This window comes from Parasteatoda tepidariorum, chromosome 1 (assembly GCF_982258835.1).
Source record: "Parasteatoda tepidariorum strain Cologne lab strain chromosome 1, Ptep-v5.0, whole genome shotgun sequence".
Lineage (NCBI taxonomy): Eukaryota > Metazoa > Arthropoda > Arachnida > Araneae > Theridiidae > Parasteatoda > Parasteatoda tepidariorum.
In genome coordinates this window covers 135,506,895-135,520,193 of record NC_141755.1, presented here as the reverse complement: position 1 = coordinate 135,520,193, position 13,299 = coordinate 135,506,895, and the positions used below count along the sequence as shown (strand labels likewise).

The 13,299-nt window shown below is 33.3% G+C and overlaps 1 long non-coding RNA gene across 1 annotated transcript; it reads left to right on the top strand.

Annotated features, from left to right (window-relative positions):
• Window positions 1–482: 482 nt before the first annotated feature.
• LOC147817034 (uncharacterized) lies at window positions 483–7,174 on the top strand. Its single transcript, XR_015431443.1, has 3 exons — window positions 483–602; window positions 3,235–3,376; window positions 6,212–7,174. It is a non-coding gene; the product is annotated as an uncharacterized LOC147817034 (long non-coding RNA).
• Window positions 7,175–13,299: the final 6,125 nt, after the last annotated feature.

Genomic DNA, 13,299 nt, shown 5'->3' with positions numbered 1-13,299 from the left:
AAGGTATATTAGTTAATATCTTCTACTTTTAAACATCAAATACAATGGATTGTATGGCTCAGGGGGTTCGATGACTGGTCAATACGAATTCCGCATCCGGCTTGAACCGACCACTGTGCTGACGTGAAATATCCTCAGTGGTAGACGGATCATGAGTTAGAGTTCCCTTGCCGTCAGGTTAACCGTGGGAGGTTCTCGTGGTCTTCTTTTCCATGTAGCACAAATACGGGTTAGTTCCACTGGAAATTAGATGATTATTAAAAGCATCTTTAGGGAATAAATGCCTCTGCTCATTTTTTCACTTAGATTAAAACTGGCAATGACAGATTTCTGGTTGTATCTGTATTGTGCTTGTTTTGCTAGAAAGTTTTAAAAATTCTTTATTTCTATCTTTAAGTGTTAAAAAAAGTATATAGGGTTTTAAAACTCGTTTTATCTATTCTAGGCCATCTGCGATGGTGTGATTGAAGCTACCATAAATCATGCCCAAGGATATATGCCATCTAAACAAACTGTGGATGTTTATAGTACTGGTGAACCTTAATCTGCCTTTCATAAAAAGGATAAGTTTCAGCCTGGATATTTGCAATAAATCTGTCAAGGTATTCTTATTTTATTTATGATTCTTATTCCCTTAATTGTTTTTTTTTCTATAATAAAATGATGCTGTATCAATGTATATAAATCTACTGTAAACAATAACAATTGTAACAATTTTTGTAATTTTTATTCCTTTGTTTTTTCTATAATAAAATAATTGAACCTGGAAAATGTATTTATGTGTAAAAGTGATAAATTTATTTTTCTTGATGAAGTTTGACAAAATTAAAATTAATTTCAAAAGGGCTAGAAAAAAAATATGCAAACTAAACGTTTTTGCAAGTTCCTTATACTAACTGTTTTTTAATTTAAAAAAAACTTTTTAGTTATCTTTTACACAAAGATTTTTAATTTTTGATAAGTCCTTAAAATTTTGGACTTCTTGGATACTCCTTGGATTTCTTCTTCTGATCTCTGTAAAAACCCTGCATACAAAAAATAAATTTTAATTAATATTAATTATTTTATTAACTATTAGTTGAAAAATTTAGAATTATAAGGTATAAAATTTTTTACATCATTTTAAAGTATGTAATTTTGCATCACAAAACACAAAATTGGAGCAAAACCGGTTGAATAGTTTCTGAGAAATCTAATTTTAAAAAACCTGTATATTTAAAATTTGATTTTTCACGAACTATTCACCCAATTTCGCTAAAATATTTTGTATTTTGACATGATGTAAAATACTTTAAAATGATCTAAAAAATTTTATATCTTACAATTCAAAATTTTTTAATTTATTATTTGGTAAAATAATAAATGGATAGTATTTATTTTTTGCAAAAATTATTCAAGCAACTAAAAAAGTTTTTGATGTGACGAAGTACGTAAAAACTAAAATTAACTAAATACCAAAAACTGAAACTAAACTGAATACCGCTCTTCAGCCAAACAATGGGAACCATATTTCCCAGATTGCAGCTACCCCTTATATTTTGGGGGTCAGAAATCTGAATTCATTCTAAAAAAGATATGTTTAATCTGAGAAAGTACGTTTTTGTGTCTGATTTCCTAACTTTAAATATTGTCTGCACTTATTAATTAGCATATTTGAGGTCACCCCCTCCAGCCATTACGATTGAGTCCTAGAATCTGACACACCACAGTAAATGTGTGCGAACTAGTTATATCTTTTAGTTTGTATGGACTGATAGATAAATCTTCTATCTAACCATGCATTGTAGGAAGATAACTTTGAATTGTAGATTTATAATGAAGGAATGTTAAAACATCTCCATGCCAGAATAGTGCTTATCCACAAATGTTGGAATAAACCAATTTGTTCAGAGATGAAGTACGATCTTGCTATAAGTTGAGTTTTATAGTTAAAGGGTAAAAAATTCTGAAAAGAAACCAATCGCTCTTGATGAGTGCTCATGCATGGCTAATATAATCATAACTGCAAACTCTACAAGATTTTCAGTAGACTAGTGGATTTTGGCAGTTTCTCCTGGTCTACTGGTTTAAATAAAATTGTTAAAATCCTGGTTATTGTACATTTTAGAAAATTCCCTAAAATTGAGTAAATTTCCTAAAAAAAATCCCTACTGAAATAGAATTTTTGAACTGATTATTGATTGCTTGATTAAATATTTAAATAAGTATTACTAATACATAATGACAAGAATCTCATTTATAAAAAGCAGTTCAAAACTTTTTTTTTTAAAGTTTTCTGTATATTTTTTTTTCAGAATTCTTTTTAAATTAAAAAAAATCTTTTAACTATCTTTTATGCATTAAATGCCTATTAATATTCAAAACTAGGAGTAAACTTAATACATAACATTTCAAGTATGTTTAATCTCAATCATAAGTGGAAAATATTTCAGTTTTTCTATTTTGATGACTATAAAAATCTCTAAAACTCCCTATGTGTATTTAGTTCATTATGCAACAATTATCATGAAATTCATGTTTCGTAAAATCTACCGGAGTTTTTCCTATCCATGATGATTCTCTCATAGATCTCAATATAGCTGACAATATAGCTCAATATAGCTGACTCAAGAGAACAGTAGCTGTTGTGTTTTCTCCTAATATATTGTGTACAATCTGCATAGCAAAAACACAAGGAATTTTTTTCTCCACATTTGAGTAATTTTTTATCATAAAGTATCAAAATTTTATATTATTAGGTATATTTATAATGAACATAAACGTGATGAAATGTTAAATATTTTAACATTATGAAGCTATAACTGCTCCATACCTGCCAACTCTTCCGGTTTTTCCGGAAGATTTTAATTTTGTATTTAAAGTGGTACCGAAACTCATGTCATGTCATTAAAATTTTTGAATTATAATAATAATTATAAGTGAGTTTGACCACCACTACGTTTAAATAATTACAACAAATATATAAAAGCATACTAATCTGAACGATAACGAATTTTAACCCAGTCAAAATATAAATATATTTTTGAGTAAGGTTGTTTTTGGGTAATTGTTTTACTACCACTTGGAAAATTCATTCTCAGAGAGAGTGAAAGTTGGCAGGTATGCTGCTCCTATTATGAATGTCACATGTCATGCTAAATTTTTATTTCAGCTTTTGATGTTTTACTTTGTGAATTTTTTGTGTTAATAAACAGCCACTCATTTACAAAGTTAATATATGTTCTGTTTTTCCAGAAAAATTTACAGAGAATATCTGGCTGTTATGGATCTTTATTGTGTGAATACAAACTAGGATGTACTACCAACCCTAGTCGGAATCCTCATGCCAATTTCTGGCATCAAGAAAGAACTGCTTGTCCAAATAAAAACATGCCAGGTTTGTATTCTTTATCTTAATATTCTACAAGCTGCATCTCGACATATATTTATGATTAAGCTTTTTTAATAACACATATATTTTAATTATGAAAAACTCCTGTACAAACTAAACCTGAAATGATAAATAAGTTGGCTAAAGCGAGCAATTTCTGAAATTTATCATATTAACTAGTTATTATTAAAAATTCATTATTGATAATTGTTGTCTGTTTATTACCAAAATTCATTCGCAATCATTAATAATGAAAAAAGTTTCTTTGAACTGACAATTTGATTTTAACATTTATATCTTAATTGCAGAATTTTAAATATTTCATTGTGGAAAACTTACCTACTAAAGAAATTAAAAAAATTAAAAAAAAGAAACATGTGAACAATTTTAAGCACCTATTTTTTAAACCATAATAGGATTATTTCCTTATAAAAATTCATTTTAATGTATTTGCAATAAAATGTAGTTTTGAAGATTGTATTTCAGAGCTAGGAAAAAATAGTATGTGCCTAACTATCAGGTTTATTGAAAAAAATAGTCCATATTAAATAACTATTCTTTACAGACGATGTATATGTAAGAGAGACTACATTAAATTTCCACTTCCTTTATTTGTATTCTAAAAAATCTAAATGAATTATGAGATATTTTAAATGACATTTCAAGACTGTTGCAAGTACCAATGCAAGAATACTAATTGAAATGTATTAACAAAGCAATAAGCTTATAATATATTATATTTAAAAAATAATAATTAATTCAAAAACTTGTAAGGATTGCATGTGTCATTATTTTTGAAAGTGGTATAAGTCTTAAGGTTCTTAAAGGTTAATGTTTGAATGAATTTAAAAATATTGGAAAGATTAATAAACTTGGGTGATTTTTAAACACTATAATTTGATGAAACGTCAGATATACCAAGGATAATCTCAAAAATCTAAATAAACTACTTTTTAGCTTGAAATAGATTCGAAAATTATGGTTCATATATTAAAATGTATTGTAAATTTTTAAATCTGCGACTTTTCTTTTTAAAAATCATTAAAAAAATATTTGATTACTATTAAGTTTTTTACAACTGATTACTATTAAGAGATTAATATTAGACTTGATGTAATGGAAACCTTGTTATGTAGCACTCTATGGCTCGTAATCATGCTTGTAATCATCATGATCGTAATGATCATAAAAACTTACAAAAATTTATTAGTTTTTATGAGGGTTTCCTGTAACCTTTTTTTTTTAAAAACTGGAATGGTAGTTTTTAAAAACTAAAAATAAACTGCTGTTTGTAGAAAATGCAACACCATGAAGGAATCATCAGAATCAAATGAAATTCGCAGCAAATGTCAATTATAGGATATTATGCAAATTAATAAAGTTTCAGAGCCATCGCGCGTGCGTGGCGCGCGCAGCGCCCTCTGAATTGATGCTGAAAGCGTATAAATAAAGTGCTGTAGCGGGACGTTGAAAATAGTCTATGATTATTTGTTAGTGGCAAACGTTTAGTGAGACCTGAGTATGCCTCCACGACGGAAGAATAAGAAATTCAAGCAACTTACGGAGTTTGAACGAGGGAGGATAATCGGCCTTCGAGAAGGAGGATTTTCCTATCGCGCAATAGCAGCTCGTATGCAGCGGAACAGTTCCACAGTGATGCGAGTTTGGAAGCAGTGGACCGACGAGCACCGAACAACTCGAAAAACAGGCACTGGACGACAGAAGGTGACGTCAGAGCGCGATGATCGACACCTGCTCCGCATGGCGGTGAATGATCGCACAGCTTCCTCCAGGCAGCTGGCAGCACATTGGTCTACTGCTACAGGTGTACAATTGTCGGCTTCGTCAATTCGTCGTCGTCTGCTGCGCCGTGGATTGCGTGCAAGGGTGCCATTATACAGGATTCCCCTCACGGCGGATCATCGACGGCTGCGTCGGCAGTGGGCTCTTGAGCACAGAGACTGGCGAGCTGATTGGCACCAAGTTGTCTTTTCAGATGAATCACGCTTCAATTTGTGGACCCATGATGGCCGTGTTCGTGTTAGACGTTATGCCGGTCAACGCTGCCTTCCTGAGTGTATTATTGAACGACATAGTGGTCGAACACCCGGAGTTATGGTCTGGGGTGCGATTTCGTATCATGGACGATCCAATTTGATACGAATTGAGGGTAATCTCAATAGTAACAGATACGTCCGTGAAGTGCTACAGCCCGAAGTCGTTCCTTTCCTTCAAGGCATCCCTGGAGCTATCTTTCAGCAGGATAATGCACGCCCACATGTTGCGCGGACTGTTAGAGACTTCTGTTCAGCACAACGCATGCAACTTCTTCCTTGGCCTGCTTATTCGCCGGATATGTCGCCTATTGAGCACGTGTGGGATATGGTTGGTCAGCGTCTCACTCGTGATCCGCGTCCTGCAGTTTCCAAAGACGAACTTTGGTTGCGCATACAAGCGATATGGAATTCTCTTCCTCAAGCAGATATTCAACATCTGTTTGACTCCATGCCACGTCGTATAGCAGCACTTATTGCAGCGCGTGGTGGCTGCACCAAATACTGATTTCGGACGCTTAATTTGTTTCTTTTGTTTTGAAAATTTCATCATTTATTTGTATCAGTACAAGTCGTTTCTGCATTAAATTTCATTTGATTCTGATGATTCTTTCATGGTGTTGCATTTTCTACAAACAGCAGTTTAGTAATATATAGGTAAATTAAAATAGTAATAAATTTTTATAGTAAATTAGTTTAAAATGTATTTAAAATGTACTTTTAATTAGTTTAAAATGTATTTTTCGAACTTTTTTTTATTATAACTAAAAATATTTTTTTCTTTCAGGGTTTTCCATTATTTGGGATGCAGCATGAACAAGTTTGTTACTTTTTGTCCATTTCATTTGTTATTTTATACCAATTATGTGTTTTTGAATTTTTAAAAAATGAAATTCTAGCAGGTAGTCAATTTAATTATGAAACAATTTTGTTTATGAAAACATCGGGTAGATGTCTAGTCATTAAGATAAATTTAGAACTGGCCGCACGCAACAAAAAGATTTTACATACAAAAGGGAAACCAGTGCCAATGTACACAAACACATTTAATAAGTAAGACACAGATACAAAGAAATATGGACAATGAAATTAACAGACAAAACACTTCACTCTCTAAAACCATCTGCCCGTTCAAGGCTAACGCATAACTCTGAGTGAAAAATAAATCCACTCTCCCCACAAACCCTTTTGAGATGCTGGACAGCAACTCAAAATATTTATCAAGTCTATTTGGCACTTTTATAGATCAGCAAATATCATCAAAATTATTTCATCATCAAAATATAAATATAGATCATCAAAATTATTTCTATCCAATAAAAACAAGTGTTAAGGGGGTCAAGTCCTCCATATCTTCTGATGAATATGTTAGAGGACGTGAATTCACAATTGTCTCTCATTCAAATAAAATTTTTATCAATTCTTCATACATAAGTTTGGCTTTCCCTAGTGTTTTTTTTTAAGAAGATCCTTCACAACTCGAACTAGCTTCTCCCACCAGGCAGCGGTTAGAGGGATGAATTTCCAAGAAATTCTATATCTGTATCCTTAAATACTTTCTTCCAATCAATTTCACTTAACAAATTAAATGCCCCTCTGAAGTTAGTCCCATTATCTGAATTGTGGGTTTTCCCCTCAGTGCTATAAAACGTCTTAAAGATAACAAAAAAAACATTCTGTTGTCAAGGAATTAACCCTCTCAAGATGAATGAGCTCTGAAAAGAGAGCAAGTAAAAAGCACACTATATCAACTCGCTTTATGTGAAGCGGTCCTGCCACATCAATTCCCACAACTTCTAAAATTTCTGAACAACCTATTCTATCGCGAGGTAAGGCTACAGGCTCAGCACTGAATTGTTTAACCTTAAAACGTTAATATATTTTTCCAATGCCCACCCGTGTTAACATCCATCAATTCAGGTATTTACAGGGCAATTTTATTGGCCTCTCTTTCAGGGGCACCATATTAGGTGGGCCAACATTGCTCCCACAGTGAGGACAGATAGTACAAAGAAGGAAAGAGGATTCATGCCTTGCCCGGAATTCGCACCCAGAACCTTTCTGATGCAAGGACAGTTCCCTGCCCCTTACACAAGCCGGTCGGCTTAAAACGTTAATATTTAGCACAATGGTTTTAAATACTTCTCACTGATTTTCGCCCTCTTTAAATCCAAAACTTTTCTCGAAATATACAGAGCAGTGTTTGGCTTCCGGCGTGATGGTTTTTCCAGTGAAAATGTTCAACGAGTTTTTGAGTAAATATACACTTATCAGGAATAAGAACAGGATATAAGAAAAATGGTTTATCAATTCGTTCTGTGATTCTAGTCCTGACACGAAAAAATAACCTTCCTCATGTTTAAAGGCACATAAACAGGGAATTGATTTAACATCTTCGAAAAATTGGGATTGCACTAATCGAATTAAAAGAACCTCAGCATTCTCTATCTCAGTAATAGACAATTCGTCTGTTTGTCTTTCATTAACCAGTTTTCTGCTTCTGTTAATAAATCTTAGTACCCATGCAGATAATCGGATAATTTTATGAAAATTCGAAAATTTAACAGCGTACCGAGGTATTGCTTGTTCTGACAAAGTTATGGTACATAAAGTAGCCTTTCTTTTCTCATTTTCATCAGAATTTTTATACTATTTTTTAACTCTTCCTAGACCCTAGAATATTCTGAATTTTTTTTCGCGTTCTCAATGGGGTCTAAAATACCAATAGATACCAAAGACCATAAATCACTCATTAACGAGTCTTTCACGTGCAAAGACCATAGTCTATAGCACATCTTTCTGTGACACCCTATAGATAATTCTTTATTTGTCGGCCGTTATTGTTGATAAAAATGGCAAACAGAGTTCGTATCTACCACCTGGAAGAATTTTTATACTATTTTTTAACTCTTCCTGGACCCTAGAATATTCTGAACTTTTTTTTGCGTTCTCAATGGTGTCTAAAATACCAATGGATACCAAAGACCAAAAATCACTCATTAACGAGTCTTTCACGTGCAAAGACCATTATCTAAAGCACATCTTTCGAGACGCCCTATAGATAATTCTTAATTTGTCGGCCGTTATTGTTGATTTAAATGGCAAACAGAGTTCGTATCTACCACCTGGAAGAATTTTTATACTATTTTTTAACTCTTCCTAGACCCTAGAATATTCTGAACTTTTTTTGCGTTCTCAATGGGGTCTAAAATACCAATACATACCAAAGACCATAAATCATTCATTGACGAGTCTTTCACGTGCAAAGACCATAGTCTATAGCACATCTTTCTGTGACACCCTATAGATAATTCTTTATTTGTCGGCCGTTATTGTTGATAAAAATGGCAAACAGAGTTCGTATCTACCACCTGGAAGAATTTTTATACTATTTTTTAACTCTTCCTGGACCCTAGAATATTCTGAACCTTTTTTTGCGTTCTCAATGGTGTCTAAAATACCAATGGATACCAAAGACCAAAAATCACTCATTAACGAGTCTTTCACGTGCAAAGACCATTATCTATAGCACATCTTTCGAGACGCCCTATAGATAATTCTTTATTTGTCGGCCGTTATTTTTGATTTAAATGGCAAACAGAGCTCGTATCTACCACCTGGAAGAATTTTTATACTATTTTTTAACTCTTCCTAGACCCTAGAATATTCTGAACTTTTTTTTTGCTTTCTCAATGGGGTCTAAAATACCAATAGATACCTAAGACCATAAATCACTCATTAACGAGTCTTTCACGTGCAAAGACCATAGTCTATAACACATCTTTCTGTGACACCCTATAGATAATTCTTTATTTGTCGGCCGTTATTGTTGATTTAAATGGCAAACAGAGTTCGTATCTACCACCTGGAAGAATTTTTATACTATTTTTTAACTCTTCCTAGACCCTAGAATATTCTGAACTTTTTTTGCGTTCTCAATGGGGTCTAAAATACCAATACATACCAAAGACCATAAATCATTCATTGACGAGTCTTTCACGTGCAAAGACCATAGTCTATAGCACATCTTTCTGTGACACCCTATAGATAATTCTTTATTTGTCGGCCGTTATTGTTGATAAAAATGGCAAACAGAGTTCGTATCTACCACCTGGAAGAATTTTTATACTATTTTTTAACTCTTCCTGGACCCTAGAATATTCTGAACTTTTTTTTGCGTTCTCAATGGTGTCTAAAATACCAATGGATACCAAAGACCAAAAATCACTCATTAACGAGTCTTTCACGTGCAAAGACCATTATCTAAAGCACATCTTTCGAGACGCCCTATAGATAATTCTTTATTTGTCGGCCGTTATTGTTGATTTAAATGGCAAACAGAGTTCGTATCTACCACCTGGAAGAATTTTTATACTATTTTTTAACTCTTCCTAGACCCTAGAATATTCTGAACTTTTTTTTTTGCTTTCTCAATGGGGTCTAAAATACCAATAGATACCAAAGACCATAAATCACTCATTGACGAGTCTTTCACGTGCAAAGACCATAATCTATAGCACATCTTTTTGAGACGCCCTATAGATAATTCTTTATTTGTCGGCCGTTATTGTTGATTTAAATGGCAAACAGAGTTCGTATCTACCACCTGGAAGAATTTTTATACTATTTTTTAACTCTTCCTAGACCCTAGAATATTCTGAACTTTTTTTTGCGTTCTCAATGGGGTCTAAAATACCTATAGATACCAAAGACCATAAATCACTCATTGACGAGTCTTTCACGTGCAAAGACCATAATCTATAGCACATCTTTCTGAGACGCCCTATAGATAATTCTTTATTTGTCGGCCGTTATTGTTGATTTAAATGGCAAACAGAGTTCGTATCTACCACCTGGAAGAATTTTTATACTATTTTTTAACTCTTCCTAGACCCTAGAATATTCTGAACTTTTTTTGCGTTCTCAATGGGGTCTAAAATACCAATACATACCAAAGACCATAAATCATTCATTGACGAGTCTTTCACGTGCAAAGACCATAGTCTATAGCACATCTTTCTGTGACACCCTATAGATAATTCTTTATTTGTCGGCCGTTATTGTTGATAAAAATGGCAAACAGAGTTCGTATCTACCACCTGGAAGAATTTTTATACTATTTTTTAACTCTTCCTGGACCCTAGAATATTCTGAACTTTTTTTTGCGTTCTCAATGGTGTCTAAAATACCAATGGATACCAAAGACCAAAAATCACTCATTAACGAGTCTTTCACGTGCAAAGACCATTATCTAAAGCACATCTTTCGAGACGCCCTATAGATAATTCTTTATTTGTCGGCCGTTATTGTTGATTTAAATGGCAAACAGAGTTCGTATCTACCACCTGGAAGAATTTTTATACTATTTTTTAACTCTTCCTAGACCCTAGAATATTCTGAACTTTTTTTTTTGCTTTCTCAATGGGGTCTAAAATACCAATAGATACCAAAGACCATAAATCACTCATTGACGAGTCTTTCACGTGCAAAGACCATAATCTATAGCACATCTTTTTGAGACGCCCTATAGATAATTCTTTATTTGTCGGCCGTTATTGTTGATTTAAATGGCAAACAGAGTTCGTATCTACCACCTGGAAGAATTTTTATACTATTTTTTAACTCTTCCTAGACCCTAGAATATTCTGAACTTTTTTTTGCGTTCTCAATGGGGTCTAAAATACCTATAGATACCAAAGACCATAAATCACTCATTGACGAGTCTTTCACGTGCAAAGACCATAATCTATAGCACATCTTTCTGAGACGCCCTATAGATAATTCTTTATTTGTCGGCCGTTATTGTTGATTTAAATGGCAAACAGAGTTCGTATCTACCACCTGGAAGAAGTTTTATACTATTTTTTAACTCTTCCTAGACCCTAGAATATTCTGAACTTTTTTTGCGTTCTCAATGGGGTCTAAAATACCAATACATACCAAAGACCATAAATCATTCATTGACGAGTCTTTCACGTGCAAAGACCATAGTCTATAGCACATCTTTCTGTGACACCCTATAGATAATTCTTTATTTGTCGGCCGTTATTGTTGATAAAAATGGCAAACAGAGTTCGTATCTACCACCTGGAAGAATTTTTATACTATTTTTTAACTCTTCCTGGACCCTAGAATATTCTGAACTTTTTTTTGCGTTCTCAATGGTGTCTAAAATACCAATGGATACCAAAGACCAAAAATCACTCATTAACGAGTCTTTCACGTGCAAAGACCATTATCTAAAGCACATCTTTCGAGACGCCCTATAGATAATTCTTTATTTGTCGGCCGTTATTGTTGATTTAAATGGCAAACAGAGTTCGTATCTACCACCTGGAAGAATTTTTATACTATTTTTTAACTCTTCCTAGACCCTAGAATATTCTGAACTTTTTTTTTTGCTTTCTCAATGGGGTCTAAAATACCAATAGATACCAAAGACCATAAATCACTCATTGACGAGTCTTTCACGTGCAAAGACCATAATCTATAGCACATCTTTTTGAGACGCCCTATAGATAATTCTTTATTTGTCGGCCGTTATTGTTGATTTAAATGGCAAACAGAGTTCGTATCTACCACCTGGAAGAATTTTTATACTATTTTTTAACTCTTCCTAGACCCTAGAATATTCTGAACTTTTTTTTGCGTTCTCAATGGGGTCTAAAATACCTATAGATACCAAAGACCATAAATCACTCATTGACGAGTCTTTCACGTGCAAAGACCATAATCTATAGCACATCTTTCTGAGACGCCCTATAGATAATTCTTTATTTGTCGGCCGTTATTGTTGATTTAAATGGCAAACAGAGTTCGTATCTACCACCTGGAAGAATTTTTATACTATTTTTTAACTCTTCCTAGACCCTAGAATATTCTGAACTTTTTTTGCGTTCTCAATGGGGTCTAAAATACCAATACATACCAAAGACCATAAATCATTCATTGACGAGTCTTTCACGTGCAAAGACCATAGTCTATAGCACATCTTTCTGTGACACCCTATAGATAATTCTTTATTTGTCGGCAGTTATTGTTGATAAAAATGGCAAACAGAGTTCGTATCTACCACCTGGAAGAATTTTTATACTATTTTTTAACTCTTCCTGGACCCTAGAATATTCTGAACTTTTTTTTGCCTTCTCAATGGTGTCTAAAATACCAATGGATACCAAAGACCAAAAATCACTCATTAACGAGTCTTTCACGTGCAAAGACCATTATCTATAGCACATCTTTCGAGACGCCCTATAGATAATTCTTTATTTGTCGGCCGTTATTGTTGATTTAAATGGCAAACAGAGTTCGTATCTACCACCTGGAAGAATTTTTATACTATTTTTTAACTCTTCCTGGACCCTAGAATATTCTGAACTTTTTTTTGCCTTCTCAATGGTGTCTAAAATACCAATGGATACCAAAGACCAAAAATCACTCATTAACGAGTCTTTCACGTGCAAAGACCATTATCTATAGCACATCTTTCGAGAAACCCTATAAATAATTCTTGATTTGTCGGCCGTTATTGTTGATTTAAATGGCAAATAGAGCTCGTATCTACCACCTGGAAGAATTTTTATACTATTTTTTAACTCTTCCTAGGCCCTAGAATATTCTGAACTTTTTTTTGCTTTCTCAATGGGGTTTAAAATACCAATAGATACCAAAGACCATAAATCACTCATTAACGAGTCTTTCACGTGCAAAGACCATAATCTATAGCACATCTTTCTGTGACGCCCTATAGATAATTCTTTATTTGTCGGCCGTTATTTTTGATTTAAATGGCAAACAGAGCTCGTATCTCCCACCTGGAAGAATTTTTATACTATTTTTTAACTCTTCCTAGACCCTAGAATATTCTGAACTTTT